Consider the following 23,968-nt stretch of genomic DNA (forward strand, 5'->3'; position numbering starts at 1 on the left):
TGTCAAACCTTGCACTTGGATAAGAAGACTCAAAATTGTAAAGATGTCAATTCTCACTAAATAAATCTATAAATTCAATGCAATTTCAATCAAAATTTCAGTAGTATTCTTTTCCTTGGATCTTGCAGCAATTACCAGGAACATTCTGTAAAGTAAGAGTAATGAGGAATAACCTGCTCCTCTGTATATTATAATGCATTATAAAGCAACAAAATTTATAATAGCAGAATACAGATGCAAGAATAGATTGATAGATCAATGACATGGAATAAAGTGCAGAAATAGATCCAGGAAAAGATGAGAATAGATAAGATATACAAGTAGGGGAAGAGACAGATAATTCGGTAAGTGGTTTCAGGATAACTGGAGAAAAAAATGAAGCAACATCTATCTATAGTTCATTCACAAAGCTTTACTTCTTTTTGTCTTCTGTAGACTGTTCCATAGTTTCAGTATAGTACAGTTTAATAAGTTATATTTGTATTGATGTACTTTTAGATTTCTCCATTTTGTTTTGGTTAGACACAAGAGTGTGAAAAGAAAGTTTTTATTTAGTATCTGTGGACAAATGTGTGAATTCTTCTCTAGGATAGATTCTGAGAAGTGGATTTGCTGGGTCAGAAAGGATGCATTTTCTAAAAAAAAAACTGCTAAATTTCCATTTACCTAAGCAGCAATGGGCAGTAGAAAACCCCAAAATAAATGCATATAGAACAGATAGATCAAGTTAATAAAAATAAAAGTAGGAATAAATGAAACAGAAAAAACAACAGTAGAGATGATCAATAAAACCCAAAAGAGGATTTTTTTTTGGAAAGGATGGCAAAGCACACTAACTTTCTGCAAATATGATCCAGGCAAGGAAAGGACACAAATGATTTTAGGAATGATGAAGGAGACATAGTCTGGATACAGAAGAGATATTTTAATTCAGAGTCTACTTTGATTAGCACCTTAGCAAAAGTCAGAAGGTAGGGCCAAAAAACTTCATATATTGAAAATTCCATTGAAATTCCTTTGTAAGTATACTTATGCTGGGAGTGGATATACTCTTGCAAAAACTAATTTGTTTATTCCGTTTTGAATCTCATCCTTATCTTTTAATTAGTGGAACTTATATGAAGAATACTTTTAAACTGTAGAGTGTCCCTGGAGTGGTGCCATACTCAGCTCAAGCTGACAATGTGAACAGCAGAGTCACATCTTGCTCGCATGGGACAGGGCCTGTTTAACTGGAATAAAATGAGGAATGGCCTACGTGGTTTAAATGGTTAGACTCCTTCTCTCCATTTTCTGTCTTTTTAAAATATTTTTAAAAATTTAATGGAACATGTATCATTGACCACACATATAATAAATGTATGGATGAAGTACTTCAACTATGTAACTTTATACCAATCCATTTGAAAACCTTAGATGAAATGGACAAAAATGTCAAGGAAAATATAAATTACCAGAATTGGCTCAAGAAAACCAGTAGAAAGCATTCATATAAAACAGAAATGGTAGTTAAAGGCCCACCTACCAATCTGCCTCTCCCTTTCAGTCACCCAGGACACAAGTTCTTTGTAGTTATATAAGCAAAAAAACATTCTACCACATCCCAGGAAAAACCCACTCTATCTCATATTCTGGAACATAGAAAAATAAGGACACCTTCAGTCTTATTTTTTTTTTAATGATTTATTTTGAAAGGTAGAGTTACAGACAGAGAGGAAAAGACAGAGAGAAAAGTCTTTCATCTGCTGGTTCACTCCCCAAATGACTGTAACGGCCAGAGCTGGGCCAATCTGAAGCCAGGAGTCAGGAGCTTTTTCCAGGTCTCCCATGTGGGTGCAGGGATCCAAGCACTTGTTTTCCATGTTTTTCCCAGGCACATTAGTAGGGAGCTGGATCAGAAGATGAACAGCCAGGACTCGAACTGGTGCCCATATCAGATGCTGGCCCTGCAGGCAGCAGCTTTACCCACTACGCCTCAGTGCTGGCCTCCAGTCTTATTTTATAAGGCTAGTTTATTACTGATCTCAAGACGAGATAAAATCACGGGCTAATCTCACTTTTGAATAGTGGCAAAAAAAATACCTACAAGAAATACTGTACAATTGAATGTCATTAAAAGAATAATACATGTTGATCACTTAGGTTTTATCTGAGAAATTCAAGTTTTAGAATCAGTGTAACTCACTGTATTCACAGATTAAAAGGGAAATCACTCAATGAATACTGGGAAGATAGTTGCTACAGTGTAATATCCTTTCATGATTACAAATATTATGATTAAAACATAAGAGCAGATATAAAAATTATAATAAATATTCTGTAGATATTATACTTAATGGTATTTTAGAAACACTGTCATTAAATTAGAGCAACACATGCATGTCTACTTTGACTACTAATAATTACAATTTTAGTGAGAGCTTCACTAGTACAAAAAGAGGAAATATGAGTGAGATAAATATTGGACAAGAATGTAGAATTTACCTTTACTTAATATATACTAAACTGATCTTCTGTATATAAAGAGAATTGAAAATGAATCTTGATGTGAATGGAAGGGGAGAGGGAGCGGGAAAGGGGAGGGTTGTGGGTGGGAGGGAAGTTAAGGGGGGGGAAGCCATTGTAATCCATAAGCTGTACTTTGGAAATTTATATTCATTAAATAAAAGTTAAAAAAAATGTAGAATTTACAGAACAGTGTTAACTGAAATGCAAAAACATTGTTCTCTCTGCTACCTTGTCTGCCAGTGATGTTTTCTCTTTTAAATCTGAAAGGCATCTGCTGTATTTTCTTTTTTTTTTTTTGACAGGGAAAGTTAGACAGTGAGAGAGAGACAGGGAGAAAAGTCTTCCTTCTGTTGGTTCACCACCCAAATGGCTGCTATGGCCGGCGCACTGCGCTGATCCAGAGTCAGGAGCCAGGTGCTTCCTCCTGGTCTCCCACGCGGGTGCAGGGCCCAAGGACTTGGGCCATCCTCCACTGCCTTCCCGGGCCACAGCAGAGAGCTGGACTGGAAGAGGAGCGACCGGGACTAGAACCCCAGGGTACCAGCGCCGCAGGTGGAGAATTAGCCTAGTGAACCATGGTGCCGGCCTGTATTTTCTTTTTTATAACTCATTTACATATATGGGATATATGAAGATATAAGCATGTATTTGTTAGGTACTGTTTATTAGGTGAATTAATGAAGGTTGCTTAGCTAGGTCCCCCGTGTTGAACCTTGAGTTGCTTTCATTTATTTGCTATTGTAAACTTTGCCTTGTGTCACTGTATTTGAAGGATAAATTTCCAGATCTCTGATAGATTAAAAACAGCCCAGATGTCCTTCAACAGGTGAATGGCTAAGCAAACCACAGTTTTCTTTGCATCCCAAACCATAGCTTAGACATTCAGCTGAAAAGGAACAGACTGTTGGAACACATTAACGCTTAGATGAATCTAGGGAATTATGCTGAGTGAAAAAAAAATCCAAAAGGTTACGTACTATTACCATTTCATTTGTACAACTTTAAATAAATGACTTATTTATTTATTTGAAAGACTGAGTGGAGTGGGGTGGAGGGAGAAATCTTCTATCCATCAATTCACTCCCTGAATGACCACAACAGCTGAGGCTGGGCCACTTCAAGTCAGGAGCAAAGAATTCGTTCTAAGTTTCCCATGTGGGTGGCAGGGAACCAGGTGCTTAAGCCATCACCTGCTGCTTCCCAGGGAACATATTAGTAGGAAGCTTCATCTGGGGCAGAGGAGCCAGGACTCAAAGAAGTCATTCTGATATGGGATGTGAGTGTCCCAAGCAGCAACTTAACTACTGTACTAAACCCCATCCCTTAGGACTGCTTTTACAGCATCCCGTAAGTTTTGGTGTGTCTGTTTTCCAAATACAAAATATCCAAGGCTGGGTAATGTATAAAGAAAAAAAAATTAAAGAGGTTTATTTATCTCACAAGTTTAGAGGCTCTGAGATTAAGAGGTTAGTAGGATTTTGGAGTCTAAGATTGGGAGGCCCTCTCAGCTTAACCTCTTACAGAAGCCTAATTTTGGATGGCACCATGGTGGGAATGTGGCAAAAGGGAGAGAAGACATCATGAGACAGGGAGTCAGAGAGAGGCGAGGGGCCAGTCTTCCTTTTCATAATAAGGAAACTACCTTTCTTGCAGGAACTAACTTGGGATCCCATTGAGAACTATGTTAATCCCTATTGGGAGCAGCACCCCCAATGACTCATACCCACCTCTTAAAGTTTCACCACCTTCCAACACCACCACACCCATGTGTGTTAACATAAACTCTTTGGGGACAAACTCAAGCTATATCCAAACGATAGCAGTTGTGTTCCTTGTTTATTTGCATTAAGATATTTAAAATTAAAATTTCTTCTTTCAGTTGTTCAGGAATATGTTGCTTAATTTCCAAAATTTATAAATTTTTCAGTTTCCCCCTTGTTATTGATTCATTTCATACTATCAGAGTTAGAGAAGTTTCTTGATGTAATTTTAGTCTTGTAAAATTTGTGAAGACTTGTTTTGTGGGCTAACATGTGGAGCATGTTTCCTGTGTGTTTGAGAAGACTGTATTCTACCATGGTTGGATGGGTGGGTGGGATGTTCTGTATATATCTGTTAGGTGCTTGGTTCATACTGTTGTTCAAATATGCTATTTTGCTTATTGATTTCTCTGTGGTTGATCTATCCATTATGAAAGTGAGCCATTGATAATTACTGTATTACTCTTGATCTCCCCCTTTAGTTCTATAAATATTTGCTTTATATATTTAGGTATCCTGATTTATATACATATATATATTTGTAACAATTGTTTCATCCTTTCAATGTATTGGTCCCTTTATTATTATATAATAACATTTTTTTGTCTCTTGTGACATTCTAAAATCTATTTTGTCTAAGAATAGCTTACTCTCCTTTGGATACCAACACCATTTGCATGGAGTATCTTTTCCATTCTATAATTCTGAACCTATATGTGTGTGTTTTTTAAAAGATTTATTTATTTATTTGAAAGTCAGAGTTGCATAGAGAGAGGAGAGGCAGAGAGAGACAGAAATCTTCCATCTGATGGTTCACTCCCCAATTGGCCTCATTGGGCGGAGCTGTCCCAATCTGAAGCCAGGGGCCAGGAGCCTCTTCTGGGTCTACTATGCAGGTGCAGGGGCTCAAGGACTTGGGCCTTCTTTTACTGCTTTCCCAGGCCATAGCAGAGAGCTGGATTGGAAGTGGAGTAGCCAGGACTTGAACCTGCACCCATATGTGGGTTCTGCAGGCAGTGGCTTTACCCACTACACCACATCGCTGGCGCTATATGTGTTCTTAAAGCTAAAGAGAGTCTCTTGTCGGCAGCATGTAGTTGAATTTTTTTTTTTTTTTTTTTTTTTAGTCCATTCAACTGCTCTTCTTGATTAGATCCAATTATATTTAAGTTCTTTGTTGATAGGTAAGGGCTTACTGTGGCCATTTTGTTAATTGTTTTCTGACAGTTTTGCAATTCCTCTGTTGCTGTTTTTTGGCTACTTTCCTTTGTGGCTTGATGATTTTGTTTTTGTTGGTTTGTTTGTGATATGCTCGCTTCCTTTCTCTTTCTCCTCGATGTATTTGCTGCAGGATTTATCTTGTCCACTGGTTTTGTCAGGGATGCCTTTCACCAGTTAGCCCATCCAGAGATTCCGAGTGGGCTGGCTGGTGAGTCTGAAGTTGGGCTTGCTGCCGGAGTCCTTGGAAACGTTAGCCTGGTGCCTATGTTTATAAAGACTGGCTTGGAGCTTGAGTTCACTGGAAAAGGCTTGGAGCTTGGATCTGTGTTGATGGGCCTGGTATGTAGGCCTACAAGTGTGTTCCTGGGTCTTGGGCTATGGGGACTGGCCTAGAACCTGCCTTATTGTGCACTCAGTTCTCCAATGGATTTGCTAAACAATCTTTTAAAATTTCCTCATACTAAGTTGTCTTTGTATTTCTGAAAAAAGTTTTCATTTGTTCATGATTTATTTTTCCTTTTATGTTTTGTTGAATTCAATTTACTAATCTTGTTTCTATGTATTTTGCATCTTTTTGATAATGAAAATGACCGTTAGTTTTCATTTTACTGTGCTTTAGTCTTAAGGTTTTGTGTAGCAAAAAAGACTTGGGACCCTTGATGGCAGTCTTTGTCCTTAGGATGTAGCTGAGAGTTTACTTCTTTGCAGTGTGTGTGGTTTACTAGGAGAAAGCTCTCCCAATGGGCATTTGGGTAGAGGGAGGGAGGAACAGACCCAGGTAACCTACAAGAAGAGAAGGAGTTTCTATATGCAGAGGACAAATATACTGTATTAGTTATCTATTAATGTGTAACAAATTGCCAAAAGTTAGCAGCTTAAGACAATACACATTCATTTTCTCACAGTTTCTGTGAGCTGAGAGAGCATAACTTAGCTGGGTCATCTGTTTATGGGCTCACAAGACTTTAATCAAAATGTTTTCTAGGGGACCGGTGCTGTGGCATAGTAGGCTAAGCCTCCATCTGCAGTGCTGGCATCCCATGTGGGTGCCTGTTCATGCCCTGGCTGCTCCTCTTCTGACCCAGCTCTCTTCATATTGCCTGGGAGGGCAGTGGAATGCAGAATAAAAGGACAAAGAGATGTAAAATATAAGAAAGAGCCTGAAAGGCAGAAGGATAGCCCTTTAAGCTACAAAATTAAATCTGATAGCTGTTCTTAAAGGAGATAATAAAGAATGAGGAATAGAAGAAGCAATAGGGACCAGTGATATGGCAAAGCGGGTTAAGCCCTGCCTGTGATGCTGACATCCTATATGAATGCTGGTTCAAGTCCCAGCTGCTCCACTTCTGATCCAACTCCCTGCTAATGTACCTGGGAAAGCAGTGAAAGATAGCCCAAGTACTTGGGTCCCTGCTTCCCACGTGGGAGATCCAGATGAAGCTCCTGGCTCCTGGCTTTGGCCTGGCCCAGCCCCAGCTGTTATAGCTATTTGGGGAATGAACACAGTGTATGGAAGATCTCTGTCAGTCTGTGTCTCCTCTCTGTAACTCTGCCTCTCAAATAAGAAATAAATTTTTTTTAAAGGAGGAATAATAGAAGAAAATTTCCTAGTGCTGAAGTCAGATGCAAAGAGAGCTGAACATTATTAATAACAAGAAAAAAAAGCATATTATGACACATTAGTTAAACTTCTAGTATCTCAAGAAAAAATAAATGTTCCAAGAAGGAAAAGAGAATTAGGTTGCTCTTAGACTTCTTAAAGCAACACTGGATCCTAGGAGAAAATAGATCTTAAAATTCTTAGAGAAAATTATTTTGCACTTGAAATTCTCTATTCAGTCAAGCAGTCAGTCACCTATGGACAAATTAAAGGTGTTCTGTGAAAGTAATACTTAAGGAAGTCCTCCGGGGGCTGGTGCTGTGGTTCACTTGGTTAATCCTCCGCTTGCGGTACCAGTATCCCGTAAGGGCACTGGATTCTGTCCCGGCTGTCCCTCTCTCAGTGCAGCTCTCTGCTGTGGCCTGGGAAGGCAGTGGAGGATGGCCCAAGTGCTTGGGCCCTGCACCCGCATGGGAGACCAGGAGGAAGCACCTGGCTCCTGGCTTCGGATCGGCATGGTGCTAGCTGTAGCGGCCATTTGGGGAGTGAACCAATGAAAGGAAGACCTTTCTCTCTGTCTCTCTCTCTCACTGTCTATAACTCTACCTGTCAAAAAATAAAAAGTAAAAAAAAGGATGTCCTCCAGAGAAGAGAAATTAATAAAGAAAAAGGAAAATGGGACAGGAAAAGGAAAATCTGATGATACAACAAGCCAGTAAATCATGGAGGTAAGGGTAAAAAAATTGTTTTTAAGGTAAAAAATTTTGATGTATTGCAGGGTCTTAGTCCACCCGAACGAGGATGGACTGGGTCCAAAGAAAGGTAAGTGCGCCGCTCGCCCGTTCCGCAGCCTCCTGATCCGAGAGACAGTCAGATGTAGTGGGGAGTCAAGTCAAGCAAGCAAGAACTCAGTTTATTGCATGCATAGCAAAGCCTTTTAAAGCACAAGACCGCAGGATTACTGGGGCAGGGCATAAGGACCAACCAATTACTTAAAAGGTCATTTTACAGGGTGACTTTTTACAGGACCAGCCATATGTCTGTACACTTGTCATCAGTTGTCGTCACCTCCCCTGATGCTGCGTGGCCAATCAGCTTTGGTGGTAAACGACTTTGGGTACCGCCCACTTTACTTCATTTGGGCGCCATCTTTGAATTGCCTCCTGTGCCCAATTTCCCCACAATGTATCATACAAAAGAGAAACAGTTTGAAGTCAATGCTTCATTTTCTTTCAGGGTGGGAAATAGAAGTGGGAAGCTGAAGAAAATAGTGAAAACATACTAAGGCTCTTAATGGGGTTTAGATAGAGGATATAGATACTGATGAATTATCACTGTGGAGAAAAAATAGAGTATAAATTTAAAAGATAACTACTAGAAGAAGGAATTTACCTAAATTAATATATAATTAGGCCGGCGCCGCGGCTCACTAGGCTAATCCTCCGCCTTGCGGCGCCGGCACACCGGGTTCTAGTCCCAGTCGGGGCACCGATCCTGTCCCAGTTGCCCCTCTTCCAGGCCAGCTCTCTGCTGTGGCCAGGGAGTGCAGTGGAGGATGGCCCAAGTGCTTGGGCCCTGCACCCCATGGGAGACCAGGAGAAGCACCTGGCTCCTGGCTTCGGATCAGCGAGATAAGCCGGCCGCAGCGGCCATTGGAGGGTGAACCAACGGCAAAAAGGAAGACCTTTCTCTCTGTCTCTCTCTCTCTCACTATCCACTCTGCCTGTCAAAAAAAAAAAAATATATATATATATAATTAGACAAAAAGTTGAACAAAGAAAACTTCATCTATCCAACAGAAGTTAGAGAAAGGCTAGAGAAGGAATATAAAAAATCATAAGTATGAAATATTGATAACAAAAATAAAGTATTAGTATTCAGATGAAATATGAATAAGTCAGACTCCTCTACAAAGAGGCATCAAGCGTATCTACTATTGAGAGAGTGTTAACTATGATTTAGACATTATGCAAGCACTTTGAATAGGTAATGTTATTTAAAGCCAACAATAAACTCTGCAAGGTAGATTCTGTTTTTACTCTCTGGAGAAGATGAGAAACCCAAGAGGAAGGGAGATGAAGCCATTTGCTTAAAGTGTTGAAGCCAGGCTTTCTAATGCTGAAAGCCATGTTCCTAATCATTCTACTAACTGCTACTTAACATGTTTAGAAAATATTATTTACAAGTTATTTTCTTTCTTTCTTTCTTTCTTTCCCTCCCTCCCTCCCTCCCTCCCTCCCTCCCTCCCTCCCTCCCTCCCTCCCTCCCTCCCTTCCTTCCTTCCTTCCTTCCTTCCTTCCTTCCTTCCTTCCTTTTTGAAAGGCAGAGTGGACAGTGAGAGAGAAAGAGAAAGGTCTTCCTTTTACCGTTGGTTTGCCCTCCAATGGCCACTGCGGCTGGTGCACTGCGGACAGCGCACCACGCTGATCTGAAGCCAGGAGCCAGGTGCTTCCTCCTGGTCTCCCATGTGGGTGCAGGGCCCAAGCACTTGGGCCATCCTCCACTGCACTCCCGGACCACAGCAGAGAGCTGGACTGGAAGAGGAGCGACTGGGATAGAATCCGGTGGCCTGACCAGGCCTAGAACCTGGTGTGCTGGCGCCGTAGGCTGAGGATTAGCCTATTGAGGCATGGAGCCGGCCTATTTACAAGTTATTTATAAAGATAAACCAAGGCTAAAACAATATATAGATTCTGAAAATAAAAGGTTGGAAAAACATTCACTCGGCAAATGAGAACAAAGATGCAAGGAGGCAGGAGTGGGTATTTGGTGCAGTGGTTAAGTTGCCATGTGGGATACCACATCCCATGTCACAGTACCTAGGTTCATGACCCAGCTGTACTTCCAACTGGAGGCAGTAGGTGCTGGCTCAAGGGCTTGCATTCCTGGATTCCAGGATCCTTGCTTTGCCTGGCTCAACCCCAGTGATTGAGGGTATTTGGGGGAGTGAGCTGGAGGATGGAAGATCTCTTTATTTCTGTGTCTTTCTCTGCCTTTCAAATAAATTTAAATAAATAAATAACACTTTCAAAAGGTGTAAGGGGAGGCAGCAAAGGCAGCAATATTAATACCATGTCATATGATATGAATAAAGCAACTCTGAGAACAGTGTGTATTATATCTGCTTATATTAAAAATTCATGGGTCTCAAAGAAGGATGTACTTTTCTCTGAAGGGAGGAGAGACCTTCTACTTTGCTTATGGCCTTGTCTAAATACTAACAGAGATTGTGGATTCAAAAGGCTTCCGTAATCTAGGCAGCTCATGTCAAGAGCCGCAGGTAACCACTAACGTCATATGTAAGAGGGTTCATTGTTAAATTAACAACAGGAGTCACTGTGCACTTACTTCCCATGCATGACCTCTGTCCTCAATGAGTTGTATTATTAGAATTAAGTATAAAACTTGTTCTCAGTTGTGTGTGTGTGTGCATGTGTGTGTGCAAATTGTTGAAATATTTACTCAGTGTAGAGTTGGTCGTCTGTGTATAAAGTTAATTGAAAATGAATCTTGGCCGGCGCCATGGCTTAACAGGCTAATCCTCTGCCTTGCGGCGCCGGCACACCGGGTTCTAGTCCCGGTTGGGGTGCCGGATTCTATCCCGGTTGCCCCTCTTCCAGGCCAGCTCTCTGCTATGGCCCGGGGAGGCAGTGGAGAATGGCCCAAGTCCTTGGGCCCTGCACCTGCATGGGAGACCAGGAGAAGCACCTGGCTCCTGGCTTCGGATCAGCGAGATGCACCGGCCGCAGCGGCCATTGGAGGGTGAACCAACGACAAAAAGGAAGACCTTTCTCTCTGTCTCTCTCTCTCACTATCCACTCTGCCTGTCAAAAAAAAAAAAAAAAAGAAAGAAAAAAAAGAAAGAAAGAAAGAAAGAAAGAAAATGAATCTTAATGGAGAATGGGACTAGGAATGGGAGAGGGAGGAGGAGGTGGGGTGGGAGGGTGGGTACAGTGGGAAGAATCACTATATTCCTAAAGTTGTACTCCTTAAATAAAAGATTTCTTTGAAAAAAAATTATGCAGACTAATGATTCATCCATAATAAAATTTTCAAACATCAAAAAAAAAAAAATTGTGTGTGTATGTGCTGTGGAATCAGTGGTGGCACCAAGAGGATGTATATGTAGGTCCGAATTGTATGATGCTGTTTTACTTGTATAATTAAAAATAATTTTTTAAGAAGGTAATGGTCTGTAGGAGTTCCTCAGTTTACCTGGGAAACAGGGAGGTGCCCAACAGTTTGCAGTGCAACCAAGAGAGAAACGAAGGAGAGAGGCTGCTGAGCACTGTGTTGGGAGAATACAAAAGTAGACCTTGAACGTGGTGATGAAACGAGGGATGCTTTTCAATAGAGGTGTCACCAAGCACCTGCTCTCATCACGCTTTGACAATTTCCCCTCTTGGTGGGGAGGGGGAGAGTCAGGAGGCAGTGCTAAGAATGACAGTGTCAGCTATGTGTCTTCCGTTCAAAGCAATGAAACGTTTTCAACCAGAAAGGAAGAAAAAAAAAAAAAAGAAAACTCTCAACTTTTCTTATTTCATCCAAACTGGGTTGTCTGTCCCTTTGCTGTTGCTATGGCAACAGCAGCTCTCCTCCTCCTTCATTTGGATCTATTTCCAAACCCAGAACAATGAATGTAAAAGATCAGAAAATGGGAAAAACAAGTAGGCATTAAAGGCATTAGAATTATTTACCCTGGAGAAGAGAATGCTAAGAGGTGGCAATTATATTGTTCTGAGCTATTAAAGGTTACTGCTACATAAGTAGTTCCCTGCTTGGGCCCAAGATAAAATCAGATTTATTTTAACTGGAGGGAAATCGCTTTAGGGAGAAAAAGTCCCTGATAGAAAGTTCTGTGGGACTGCTTTGGCTCTGCCATAGTTAATAGAGGAGAAGCCACTAGAATTTTATATTCTTCAGTGTTATTTTCTTTTTTAAAAAATGAGATTTATTTATTTTTGAAAGGCAGAGGATGGGGTGGGGGAGGTGAGAGAGAATCTTTCATCCTCAAGAACTCCATCCGAGCACTTGGGCCATTGTCTCCTGCCTCCCCAGGTGCATTAATGAGCTAGATTGCGAGTGAAGCAGCTGGGACTCAAACCAGTGCTCGTACAGGATGCTGGCTGCAGCAGAATGCTGGTCCCATTGATTTTTTTCCCCCCCTAAAATGTTCTTGGTCACTAAAACAACATTCATAACAACAGCAAACAAACACATGGTGTTTACTGTGTCAAGTACCTCTCTAAATGTTTGCTTATGATCTCACTTCATCTTTGCACCAATCCTATGAGGAAGTCACCAGTTATTCCCATATTACAGACGAGAAAACCGAGAGTCAGAGAGCTTAGCTATTTGCCCAAGGTCACACAACTAATAAACGGCAGAACTGGGATTTGAGTTCGTAAGTCTATACATTTTAAACTGGTGATGGCTTCTTGCAATAGATGGTCATGGTCTTGAAATGATTTCAGTTGCACTTGGGCCTTGAAAGGAATCCTATATAAAGTCTCAGCCGACCTGAGTTCTAATCTTACTTATGCATTCACTGAGTCATTCTGTTTTATTTTCCCTCAAGATTTGTTTATTGAATTGAAAGGCAGAGTGACAGGAATGGAAGGAGGAAAAGAGGGATGGAGAGAGAGAGAGAGAGAGAGAAGAAACTGAAACCTGGATGAAGGGAAGGAGCTGGCCATGTGCAGATCTTCAGGCAGAGGAGCAGTAAATCTAATTTTTGGAGCAAGCTTGAAAGGGGGACAGTGAGGTTACAGCACAGTGGACTTGGGCAGGGTCGGGGTGTAAGTTGGGGGCTGACTTCAGGTGTGTACTGGGTAAAGGCCATGAGCACTGCTAAACACCTTACAATGTTTAGCAAAGGACAGTCGCCACCATACAGAATGTCTCAGTCTACAATGTTCATAGCACCAAGGTTGTGAAACCCTTATCTCTCTATATAAAGCCATAGCTTGTAAGCCAAGAAGAGGCAGTTGAAATGTATGCTAATTGATAGACTCTGCCAGATGACAGTGAAATGTCTTGGTAGGTTTTATACTGCAGGAGATAACCCTGACTGCTGGGTGGAAAGCAGACTGTAGCAGGTTGGAAAGTAGAATGAGAAAGAGCAGTGGAGAGTTTTTGCTTTTTGTTTTCCTAATGTTTGCAATCATGGAAATAGTGGTCCAGATGAATGGAGTACATGGGAGTAGCAAAGGAGATGAAGAGAAATGGCAGGATCAGGAGGCAGAAGTGACCAGGCCCATTGAAGGATTGCATGGGTGGGCACAGATGAAAGAGAAGAATCAAAGGCCACCTTGAGACTTTGACGGGAACAAATGGGCAGGTAGACACTGGAGCCACAGACTTCTATGGGGGTGGAATGAATATGAGGTAAGAGCAGAAATCAAGGGTCTTACCTCAGTGTGCTGGATTTGACCGAACTGTTCCATGCGCAAGAGGAGAAGTGTAGGCTGTTGGAAAAACAGTGACGTGAGTGACTGCTGCTCACTGGGCCTCATTTAGGAAATGAGCAGTGCCCCTCAAACTCTGTGATGAGGGATTAGATTTGATGGATCTGGGTAGTACCACCAAACTGTAAGACACTATTCTGTATTCCACTAGATTTTCCCCTCAGAGCACTGCTATAAAAATGGACAACAGGTGAGGAGATTAGTCCTATTCTACAGAAACCAAAGGATGCTGCATAAGAATTGACATTCCAAAGGAGCCAGAATGAGTCAGTTGTTGAATATAGCCTGAGAACATTCCCCAGCTAGGTCTGGGATCTCCCCAGCAGCTGAGGGAGATTAATAGAAATAAAATTGCACCATGCTACAAAAGAGGCTGTTTGAACCTCCAAGGTAAAGACAGAACCTTGGAAGATTATAACCCGTGATTTTCACCAATTTCCTTCCCAGAGGCTGTTCTCTGCCTTCCCTCTCCCGTCGCTGTGGTCTTGCATTCCCGACAAGGTTTGGAAAAACCTGAAGCAGATAAAGTATCTTGTTAAATTTGTTAGCTGTTTCCTTGGTATTTATCCACAGGCGGAAAAGGGCTCATTCTTTGAGGTTACCGGGAGCCAGGTGAGCTGACACATTGTTTTGCGAAAATGAGATGGCTGGGGAGGAAAAGAGGAAGACCAGGAGTGAAATTCCTCTGTTTTTATGTTTTCTGAGGGCCAGTGAGCGGGTGAGGGGAGCAGCCAGCACCTTGTGTGAGTGACTGAGGTGGGGGACAGCTCAGGGGAAATAATCCACACTGCTGTGGGTAATTAAAGAGAGAATGTCAAGTGTCCCTGAGGACCTGCTTCTTATTGGAGAAGCAGAGAGTAATCTTTGCTGGCAGCCACTTACTGGAGGATAAATAAAATGAGCTCTATTTTGATGAAGTTTCCTGGAGTTAGTGAAACATTCCACGAAGGGCGTTGTCTCCAAGACTTGTTGAATTTATTCTACTGAACAGTAAAGTAAAGCAAAAAAGAAATGTTGGTAATTAGTTGAGTGGGGTGGAGGGTAGTGAGAGGAGAGAGAGAGAGAGATTAACATTAACAAATATATTTTCCATGGATGGCCACATGCCAAGCTGGGTGATACGGATGCAGTAGTGAATCCACTGTTGTAGGATTCTGTCCCATAGGGTTCTTGTCACAACTACCCAACACTGCAGTGGTAGAATGGAAACAGCCATGTGCATATGTAACTGGATGAGTGAGGTTATGTGCCCGATAAAACTTTGTTAACAAAAATAGGTCATAGCTTGCAGCCCCAGGTTACAGTATGATTCTTATGCCTCACTGTGTTCCAGGGGCACCTGGGCCTTTTATAGTTTAGTGCTGATGGCCACCCAATGTCCAGATATTTGGTGTGTGCTCTGGAGGGGTGTGGCTGTGCATCAGTACCTTTTATTTATTTATTTATTTGAGAGAGAGAAAGAGAGAGAGAGAGAGAGTATGTGTGTGTGCTCCCATCCACTGACCTATTCCCCAGATGCCAACAACAGCAGAGTCTGGGCCAAGTAGAAGCTAGGAGCTGGAAACTCGATCCAGGTCTCCCATGGGAGTCACCTGCTGCCTCCCAGGGTGTACAGTGGTAGGAAGTTGGGGTCAAGAGCTGGAGCCAGGCACTTCAATGTGGTCATGGGTTTCCTAACCAGTGACTTAATTACTAGGGCAATCATCCGCCTAATCTGTGCTTAAAAAAAAAAAACTTTTCGGCTAAGCTGCAGGCAGGGATTAAACAAAGGGACTAGAGTTGTAGTTTTTTTCTTGGTTACACAATAGAATTGTCTCTCTCTGTGTGTGTGTGTGTGTGTGAAGAATATTGGTGGGGCTGGTGCTGTGGTGTAGTGGGTAAGGTGCTACCTGCAGTGCCAGCGTCCCATAGGGGCACTGGTTCAAGTCCCAGCTGTTCCACTTCTGGTCCAGCTCTCTGCTATGTCCTGGGAAAGCAGCAGAAGATGCTGCACCCATGTGAGAGATCCATAAGAAACTCCAGGCTCCTGGCTTCAGATTGGCACAGCTCTGGCTGTTATGGCCATTTGGGGTGTGAACCACTGGATGGAAGACCTCTCTCTGTCTCTCTCTGTCTCTCTCTCTGCCTCTGCCTCTCTGTGACTCTGCCTTTCAAATAAATAAATAAATCTTTTTTTTTTTTAATTACTGGTACCCAGTAAAAAGTCTTAGAATCACTGACTTAAATGGGCTAGGTTTGGCCTGGAAGTTTTGAAAGCTTTTCAAGTGACTCTACTGCAAAGCTAGAGTTGAGAACCATTGTTCTGAGGGTGAGACCAACAGGCAAAGCCATTACAATGTGAGAACTGTAGGACAGGAGTAAGTTCAGCGAGTGCCTTATTTATTTACTCAGGAAACATGTGCATAGTGCTTGCCAAGTGCTAGCCAAGGCTTGTAATCATCCATTGATATGAACTTGTTTCATGACATTCCATAAGGTAAGGACTATGTATGTTGCCATTCTATGGTTGAGAAAACTGAGGCATGGAGAGCTGGGAACAAAGGAGATGAAGGTGTTATAGGGAGAACTTCTAGGAAAAGGTGATGTCTGAACTGAGACTGGAGGGCATGTATAAGAAAGGCAGGTAAGCCGGTGCCGCGGCTCAATAGGCTAATCCTCCACCTGCGGCGCTGGCACATCAGGTTCTAGTCCTGGTCGGGGTGCCGGATTCTGTCCCAGTTGCTCCTCTTCCAGTCCAGCTCTCTGCTGTGGCCCGGGAGTGCAGTGGAGGATGGCCCAAGTGCTTGGGCCCTGCACCCGCATGGGAGACCAGGAGAAGCACCTGGCTCCTGGCTTCGGATCAGCGTGGTGCGCTGGCCGCAGCGGCCATTGGAGGGTGAACCAACGGCAAAGGAAGACCTTTCTCTCTCTCTCTCTCTTTCTCTCTCTCTCTCACTATCCACTCTGCCTGTCAAAACAAACAAACAAACAAAAAAAAAAAAAAAAAGGAAGGCAGGTAAATGCAGGGTTGGGGAGGGAAGCAGAGGGAGGAGGCTGTTCCAGGTACAGCTTGGAAGTGAGAACTGGCATGGCATCTTCCATCAACAGTGTTACAGGTGGCTGGGATATGGAATATGATGTGTCCTTGGGGATCCAGCAAGAGTGGAGTGTTGGGGTAAAATGGAGTTGGGAGTGATGATCATTCCTCATAGAACCTTTAAGAAGAAAGAGATCAGTGATGGTAGCAGAGAGAGAGTTAGGATTAAGGGTAAAATTTATTTTAAATGGAAGATACTTGAGTAGGTATCATTTGTGATGGGCAGAGGGCAGAGCAAAGGGAGAGATTGAGGGAGAGTGAAAAAGGCATGGATGACAGAGCTGGGTACTTGAGAAGTTAGAGGGTCTAGAAAGTATGAGAAGCTGTGTAGAGGCAGCATCTCCTTCCAGGAAGAAGAGGATTGTATGGATTTAAAACATGGACCAAAAGGTGGAAGAAATTCTATCTGAATTTTTCAGTTGTGAGGAACAGACACCTACTTAAGCTTGCATAAGAGAGTTTGCTAATTAGGATTCCTGCAGAAATCCAAGTATAGGTGTTTAGTACAGCAGGAATATTGTGTTTCTCAAATGTTGAGCACCTAAAGGTTGGAAATCCAGGAATGGTGTCAGCTCCTTAAGGAAATGATAAAGAACTAAACCCTCTATAGCTACCTTATTGACCATACTCAGTGTATAGCTTTGAAAAAATTTCAATTAAATAACTTATTTGAAAAGGAGAGCTAGAGCTAGAGATATATATCTTCCATCCACTGGTTCACTTCCAAATGCCTGCAATAGCTGGGGCTGGATCATGTGGAAGCCAGGAGCCTGGAACTCAATCTAGCTCTCCCACGTGGGTAGCAGGAACCTAACTACTTGCACCATCTCCTGTCTGTGTTAGCAGGGAGGCAGAATTGGAAGGAGAGCCAGACTCAAAGCAGGCACTGTGATAAAGGTTGTGGACATTGCAAGCAGCATCTTAACTACCATACCAGACACCCAATCCTCAGTGTATAGCCTTTGCCCTCATGGCCACATGATTTTTATTGTATCTTAAGCATCAGGTCCGAACTCCAGGCAAGAAGGAAGGGCAAAAGGGATATGACACTCAAGTCTTTCCTTTTTTTCTTTTTTTTCTAATCAGGAAAGACTTTTCCTAGATCCCTCAGCAGTAGTTTACCACTTATAGCTCATTGGTCAGATCAGGTCTCATGTCCGTCTCATCTCCAAGGAGGTTCAGAGGGGGACAAGTGTATTAAATCAAGTAGATTGTCCTCTACATAAAATCAGGGTCATGTTATTCGGGGTGGGGGGGAAGGACAAGGAAACATGGATAGGCAAATAGCAAGGTTACCACAGAAAAATACATCGAAACTCAGGAATCCAAGACATTAAATTACAGCCAGACTTTATGAGGTTGGAACTGGGAATACCGATCCCCATCTCTGAAGGATGGTGAGGGGAACTACTGTCTCCTCCCAGGGCATCTGCTCTGTTCCCTTCTCTGCTCACTGGCTTCTTTGTTTACATGTTGTCCTACTTGATAACAGCTGTCCCTCATCTATGGCTCATCCCAGCTGCCCAGCTTCCTTTCTGACCACTGCTTTAGATCCTCAATTCTAAATTCAGACAACTATCAGATTGGCTGAATCTAATTTTTCAAGCAAGGTATATGAATTATTCATTACTGGCCATCCAAAGTATCCAACCTTGGATGGTCAGTGGATGGGATCATGTGATTTGAATTTTTTTTTTTTTAGATTTTTATTTCTTTATTTAACAGGAAGAATTACAGACAGTGAGAGAGAGAGACAGAGAGAAAGGTCTTCCTTCGGTTGATTCACTCCCCAAATGGCCGGCAACGGACAGAGCTGTGCTGACCCGAAGCCAGGAACCAGGTGCTTCTTCCTGGTCTCCTATGTGGGTGCAGGGGCCCAAGCACTTGGGCCATCCTCTACTGCTTTTTCAGGCCACAGCAGAGAGCTGGACTGGAAGAGGAGCAACTGGGACTAGAACCGGCGCCCATATGGGATGCTGGTGCCACAGGTGGAAGATTAGCCTAATGTGCCATGGTGCTGGCCCCTTGAATATTTTTTTTAAAAGCTTTATTTTATTTATTTGAAGGGCAAAGTGGCAGAGAAAGAGACCATCCACCAGCTGGTTCATTTTCTAATAGCTGGAGCTGGACCAGATCAAAGCCAGGATTGTGGAGCTCCGAGTCTCCCATGTGAATGGAAGGGGCTCCAGCATCATCTGTTGTTTTTCCAGGCATATTAGCAGGAAGCTGGATTGGAAGTGGAGTAGCCAGGACTTGAACCATTACTCTGCTATGGGATGCGAGTTATTCAAGAGGCAGCTTAGCCCACTGTGCCACAGCAATAGCCTGCCCCTGTTTTGAATCTTGGCCATCCTTATACACTGGGATCTATGAAGGGAAGTTACCCTTTGAGGGAATTCTGGGAAGAGGAGGTAATATGACATTGTGTTTTCTCTGCAAAGTAGAAGGTAAGGTATTAACCTGAGATGATACGAGAGGGTTGAGTTTAGGAGACTAACATCTAAGGCAACTCTAGAAAGAGGACACCTAGAAGACATACAAGAGCAGCATTAAGGACCCAGTTGGGTCATCAGACCAACATTTTGCAATTTTTTTCATTCCTGGTGATTATGTGATGTCATCCAGCAGAGCTCATAGCCCAGTGAAGACTCATGGGAGGCAAACATTGGGTTGATTCACAGCTGAGATGTTTCCAGATAGCTGAAAAAAATCAGATGTTGGGACAGAGGATTGAGCTCTGATTATTTGGCACATAGTTATAAATATTGCTTCAGTGAGTTTAACCAGGTATGTGACAATATGCCCTTCTTTCCCCACATGATGGTGTTATAATACATCTCTCTCTTTGTGATATTAGTATATCTGTTTTCAAGAAAAATAGTATATGTGTGTGTCTACATATGAAGTGAATGGCAAAATATTAAAGATTCTTACACTTTTAAAGCTAAAAAAAATGTAAAAAAATTTTTAAGAAGCAGGTTGACTATCAGCTGTTGCCAAAACAAAATTGTAAAATTTGGGATTTCAGAGGCCCGGGATTTCTTGTTGGGTGAATAACTAAATAGTCTAGGGTGTGGTCATGAGAGAGATGGGGTCAAAGGGGGTGGAGGTCAAGGTCACAGAGTTGAGAAGGCAGAATATTTGAGAGGCATTGATCAGGGGGTGATTTGCTTCAATGGATTCTAAAGCCACTTGGGATAGTGGCAGGGTTTGGAATAGAGAGGAGAATGGTAGGCCAGGAAACCACTGTTCCAAATGCCTGCTTCTAAGTAGGAGCTTTAAGAGCCAGACATACAGCTTTTCATTTCTTTCTTTTCCCTTTTTAATAAAACTTGTATTGGCCCAGATAAAGACTGATCCATCAGGCATGAAGGCAACCTAGAGACAAGGCCCACTTGAATATGTAACCTGAGTGGGGAAGTAGATTGCTATTATAAGCCATCGATATTTATTACTGTAAGGCTCTGGATGATTTAATGATTTGGTCTGACTTCTCCAGCCTTATCTTGCAAATATCTCTCCCTCCACCTGACTAACTCCTATTTTTCTCTCAGATCCAGCTTAAATGTCACTTCCCCAGAAAAGTCTTTTCTGGCTTTTCCTTCCCCTACCCTGGCCCCAACACTGTACTCCCTTAAGATCACCTATTATTCTGTTCACAACATCATGACCTGTTACTTAAACACAGTCTGTAATATTTGTCTGCGACTGTGATGATCTGTCTACCCCAGGAGAGAGGGTTGACATTATGACATTATGCACATGTTGTTTTTCATTATGTCCTGGTGTCTGGCACACCTGTAAGCACTCAATGTGTTTAGATTAAGTGGACAATTCTGAGTCAGATCACAGGTGAACCCAGAAGTCAGGGACAGTCTTATGTGAAAAGCAAAAAAAAAAAAAAAAAAAAAAAAAATCCAGTACAAACAAAACAGAAACATGGTGTGGGGAGAGGAGAGTAGTGCATGGGCAAAAGTTTACAGAGGATGGGCCTTTTATAAGGTACGACATGCTGGAGTGTGTGCTTACAACACTGGCATCCCATATCGGAGTGCTGCCTCGACTTCTGGCTACCCTATGCTCCCTGCTAATGCTCCTGGGAAAGTAGTGAATCATGGCCCATGTATTTGGCCCAACACCCACGTGGGAGACCTGGATGGAGTATTCTGGCTCCTGGCTTCAGCCTGGCCCCAAACTGGCTATTGTGGCCTCTTAGGAAATGAACCAGCAGGTAGAAGATCTATCTTTCTCTCTCTCTCTAACACTTTGCCTTTCAAACAAGCAAACAAATCTTTTAAAAACAGATGCCAGATGCTGTTTGTACAGATAGTTATCTGCTCAGAGCAAGGGACAGATTTATACATTAAGCTACCATTGTGCCCTCCCTCATTCCTTCACTCCTTTTCTTTCTCATTTCATCAACTTGTTGAGCATCTTCTAAGGGTTGGGCTTTTCTATGAGTACAATAATAAATGAGTTAATTCCTAGTTTCATGAACTTCCCAAGGAGGGAAGAGAGACACGAACCAAATAATTGTAAGAGCGATGATGAATCTTTCAAAAAAGAAATTCAGAGGCTACGAGAAATCCCTAACAGAAACAACCTACGTTCACCTTGCCCATGTCTGTTGCTGCTGCTCTTTCTGATTGCAGCATTTTTCTCCTTGATCCTGGCCTGTCCAGATTGGACCCAGGGCCTCAACTCAGGAGATACTTTACTGAAAAAGAGCAGACTCCGGAGGTCAGAGGGGAGTGCTCCATTTACTCTCCAGCGGTTTTGAGATAACATGGTTCCGGGACACTGAAGACAATGGTGTTTGCGTCTGGGTCCTCTTCCCCCACACATGAGGAATCCTGGGCCCTGCCAGTGGGACGTGTCAGCGTACACTGGGGTGGAGAGAGCTGAGGGGCTATGAGGGGCATTGCAGCATCACCTATATCTCCTCATAGGAGGAGGAGGAGCACACTCCCCACTGGGTTTTGGTGGAACTATATGCCTTCGGTGTAGTCTACCTTACTTTGCGTGTTCATGTTTTTCTCTTACTTTTCTATAAGCTCCTGGGGGCAGGAACCATGTCTGGTTCATCTTTTTATCCTTCCATGGCTTAGCAGAGGTCCTGTCACAGAGAATCTATTTACTCAATAAATGTTTACGGAATTGAATTGTGGGGGTTACCATTGCTCCTCAAGGCGCTGTTATATCAGGCTCATTCTTTTTCTTTAACACCATCAAAAGGTATTGTCAAGATGTTGTCATTGATTCAGAGAATCAACTTCCAGAATTCTATTAAAATAAAAAAATTTGATCAGAGTAAATAGATATACATAGCAACAAATTGTATTAATACAGAAATACTTATTGACAAAAAGCAGTAGACTTTCATTCCACCTACAATCCTCTCTCTGGATGTAGTTTTTTTTTTAACTATTACTGTTTTTAGTTCTTCTGTTTGTGACCACCAGAAATCTAAACAATGCACTTACATCTCTATTTTTTGGGTTATCTACTATAGGTAGTTTTTGTTTCTTTTTTTCTATAAGAGGTAGGAATTGAGTTTAGGCACAATAACTTTGTTCCTTCTCTTCCTCTCCTCCTCTTCCTTCCCCTCCCCTCTTTCCTTCCTTCTCCTCCTCTTCTGTGTCTCTACACACACACACCTATTTACTCATTTACTTACTGAATTATTTATTCAAGAGGGAGGGTGGAGAGAGGAAAGAGAGCTAGCGCCCATGTACTGGTTTTACTTCCCAAATGCCCCCAGTGGCTGGGGCTGGTCAGGACCAAAGTCAGGAGCCAGGAACTCAGGTCGGGTCTACCACATGGGTGGCAGGAATTCAACTGCTTCAGCCATCACTGCTGCCTCCCAGGGTCTGCATTGGAAGGAAGTTGGATTGAGAAGCTGGAGCCAGGTACTGAACCCAGGCACTCCCGTTAGGGACACAGGTGTCTTAACCAGCATCTCAACCCCTAGGCTAAATACTGCACCCATTCCCCAGTATTTCATAGATTTATTTTAGTTCTTCTAAAATTACCTTTTTGAACTCACAGTTTGTACATGGTTCTATCTGTTCATTTCTTAGTTTATCAATGTTTTCCTGTAGTCTTTGTAAAATGACACTGTTAGTGATTTCTTACACTTGTCCTTCTGCCTCTGCTCACCCTTTCTGGCTATTACCCTTTGGTTTTTATATTGCCAAGAAGGTTAACAGCTTTGTTCTGTTCTCCAGCCACAGTCAAATTATTGTTTTCCAGGAGGTTTACACCAAAAATTGAAACAGTCCAATGTTTTTGTCATTACAGCTATGTAACTATCATTCATGCCTGCATCAAAGATTGAGCAAGGATTATGCGTTCTTCTCTACAGGTCCGAAGTCACAACCTTTGGGTCACTCAAGTAAGAATCTCATAAGCACTAAATTTAAAAGATTTTTTTGTGTTCCCACACCAGTGGCATAAAATCCATATGTTTAGACCATGACTTTCTTATAATTTTTATGCTAGGGTTTCCAATTGTTCCTTGTTGCCAAAAACATAATGTTCCTTTATCATATCTTCAGCTTTTCCACTTTCTTTATCAACTATTTTTGAGTGTATTTCTTTGGCATATCCTCTCTTGCCAGACTTCTTGGAAGGAGTGGGTTAAGGGAGTCGGATATTCTGGCTTCCATGTTGAACCATAAACTTTTCTTCACTTTTGAAATTTCTTTTCAAAAAGTATAATTTTGTTAAGTGTGATTGAGTATGAGGAATTATTCCAGATTCTGAATGATCCCCATACCAGGCTGGATAACTTCTCCGTCTCATTCTTACCTTTCTCATAGTTTGAATTTTCAGTTCATTGTGCCTTCATTTTATCAGTAAAATGGAGATAAGACATCCAAATTATGTCATAGGAAAAGAATTAGGAAGTATAATTTCTGACCCTCTTTTGTAAAATAGTTAGATAGTCAGTCTCATGGATAATTTATATCTGTCTATCTATCTATCTATCTGTCTATCTATCTTTCTACATCTATCCATCTATCTCTAGCCAATCATTAAGGTTTCAGTAAAATAAAAATATCACAGGAGAAATCTTCCTGTGAATAGCATAGAGATAACGTAAAGCACACATTGCTTTTATTTCGGTGATGGGGCCATTCATTCATGATGTCCCGTGATGTTCTTTGGATTGGACACAGTCTGATGCCAGCTTCAGGATGGAGGCTTCTCAGTGCCTGAGGATGGAGGCTAGAGCCTCAGGTAGGTTTAGATGCTGTATTGAGCATTAAACCTGAACCTTGGTTAGTGGAAATTCTGTCTCCTCCTTCTCAGATTTGTTGAAAACTCCCCATGC

The sequence above is a fragment of the Lepus europaeus genome, chromosome 21, assembly GCF_033115175.1.
Source record: "Lepus europaeus isolate LE1 chromosome 21, mLepTim1.pri, whole genome shotgun sequence".
NCBI lineage: Eukaryota > Metazoa > Chordata > Mammalia > Lagomorpha > Leporidae > Lepus > Lepus europaeus.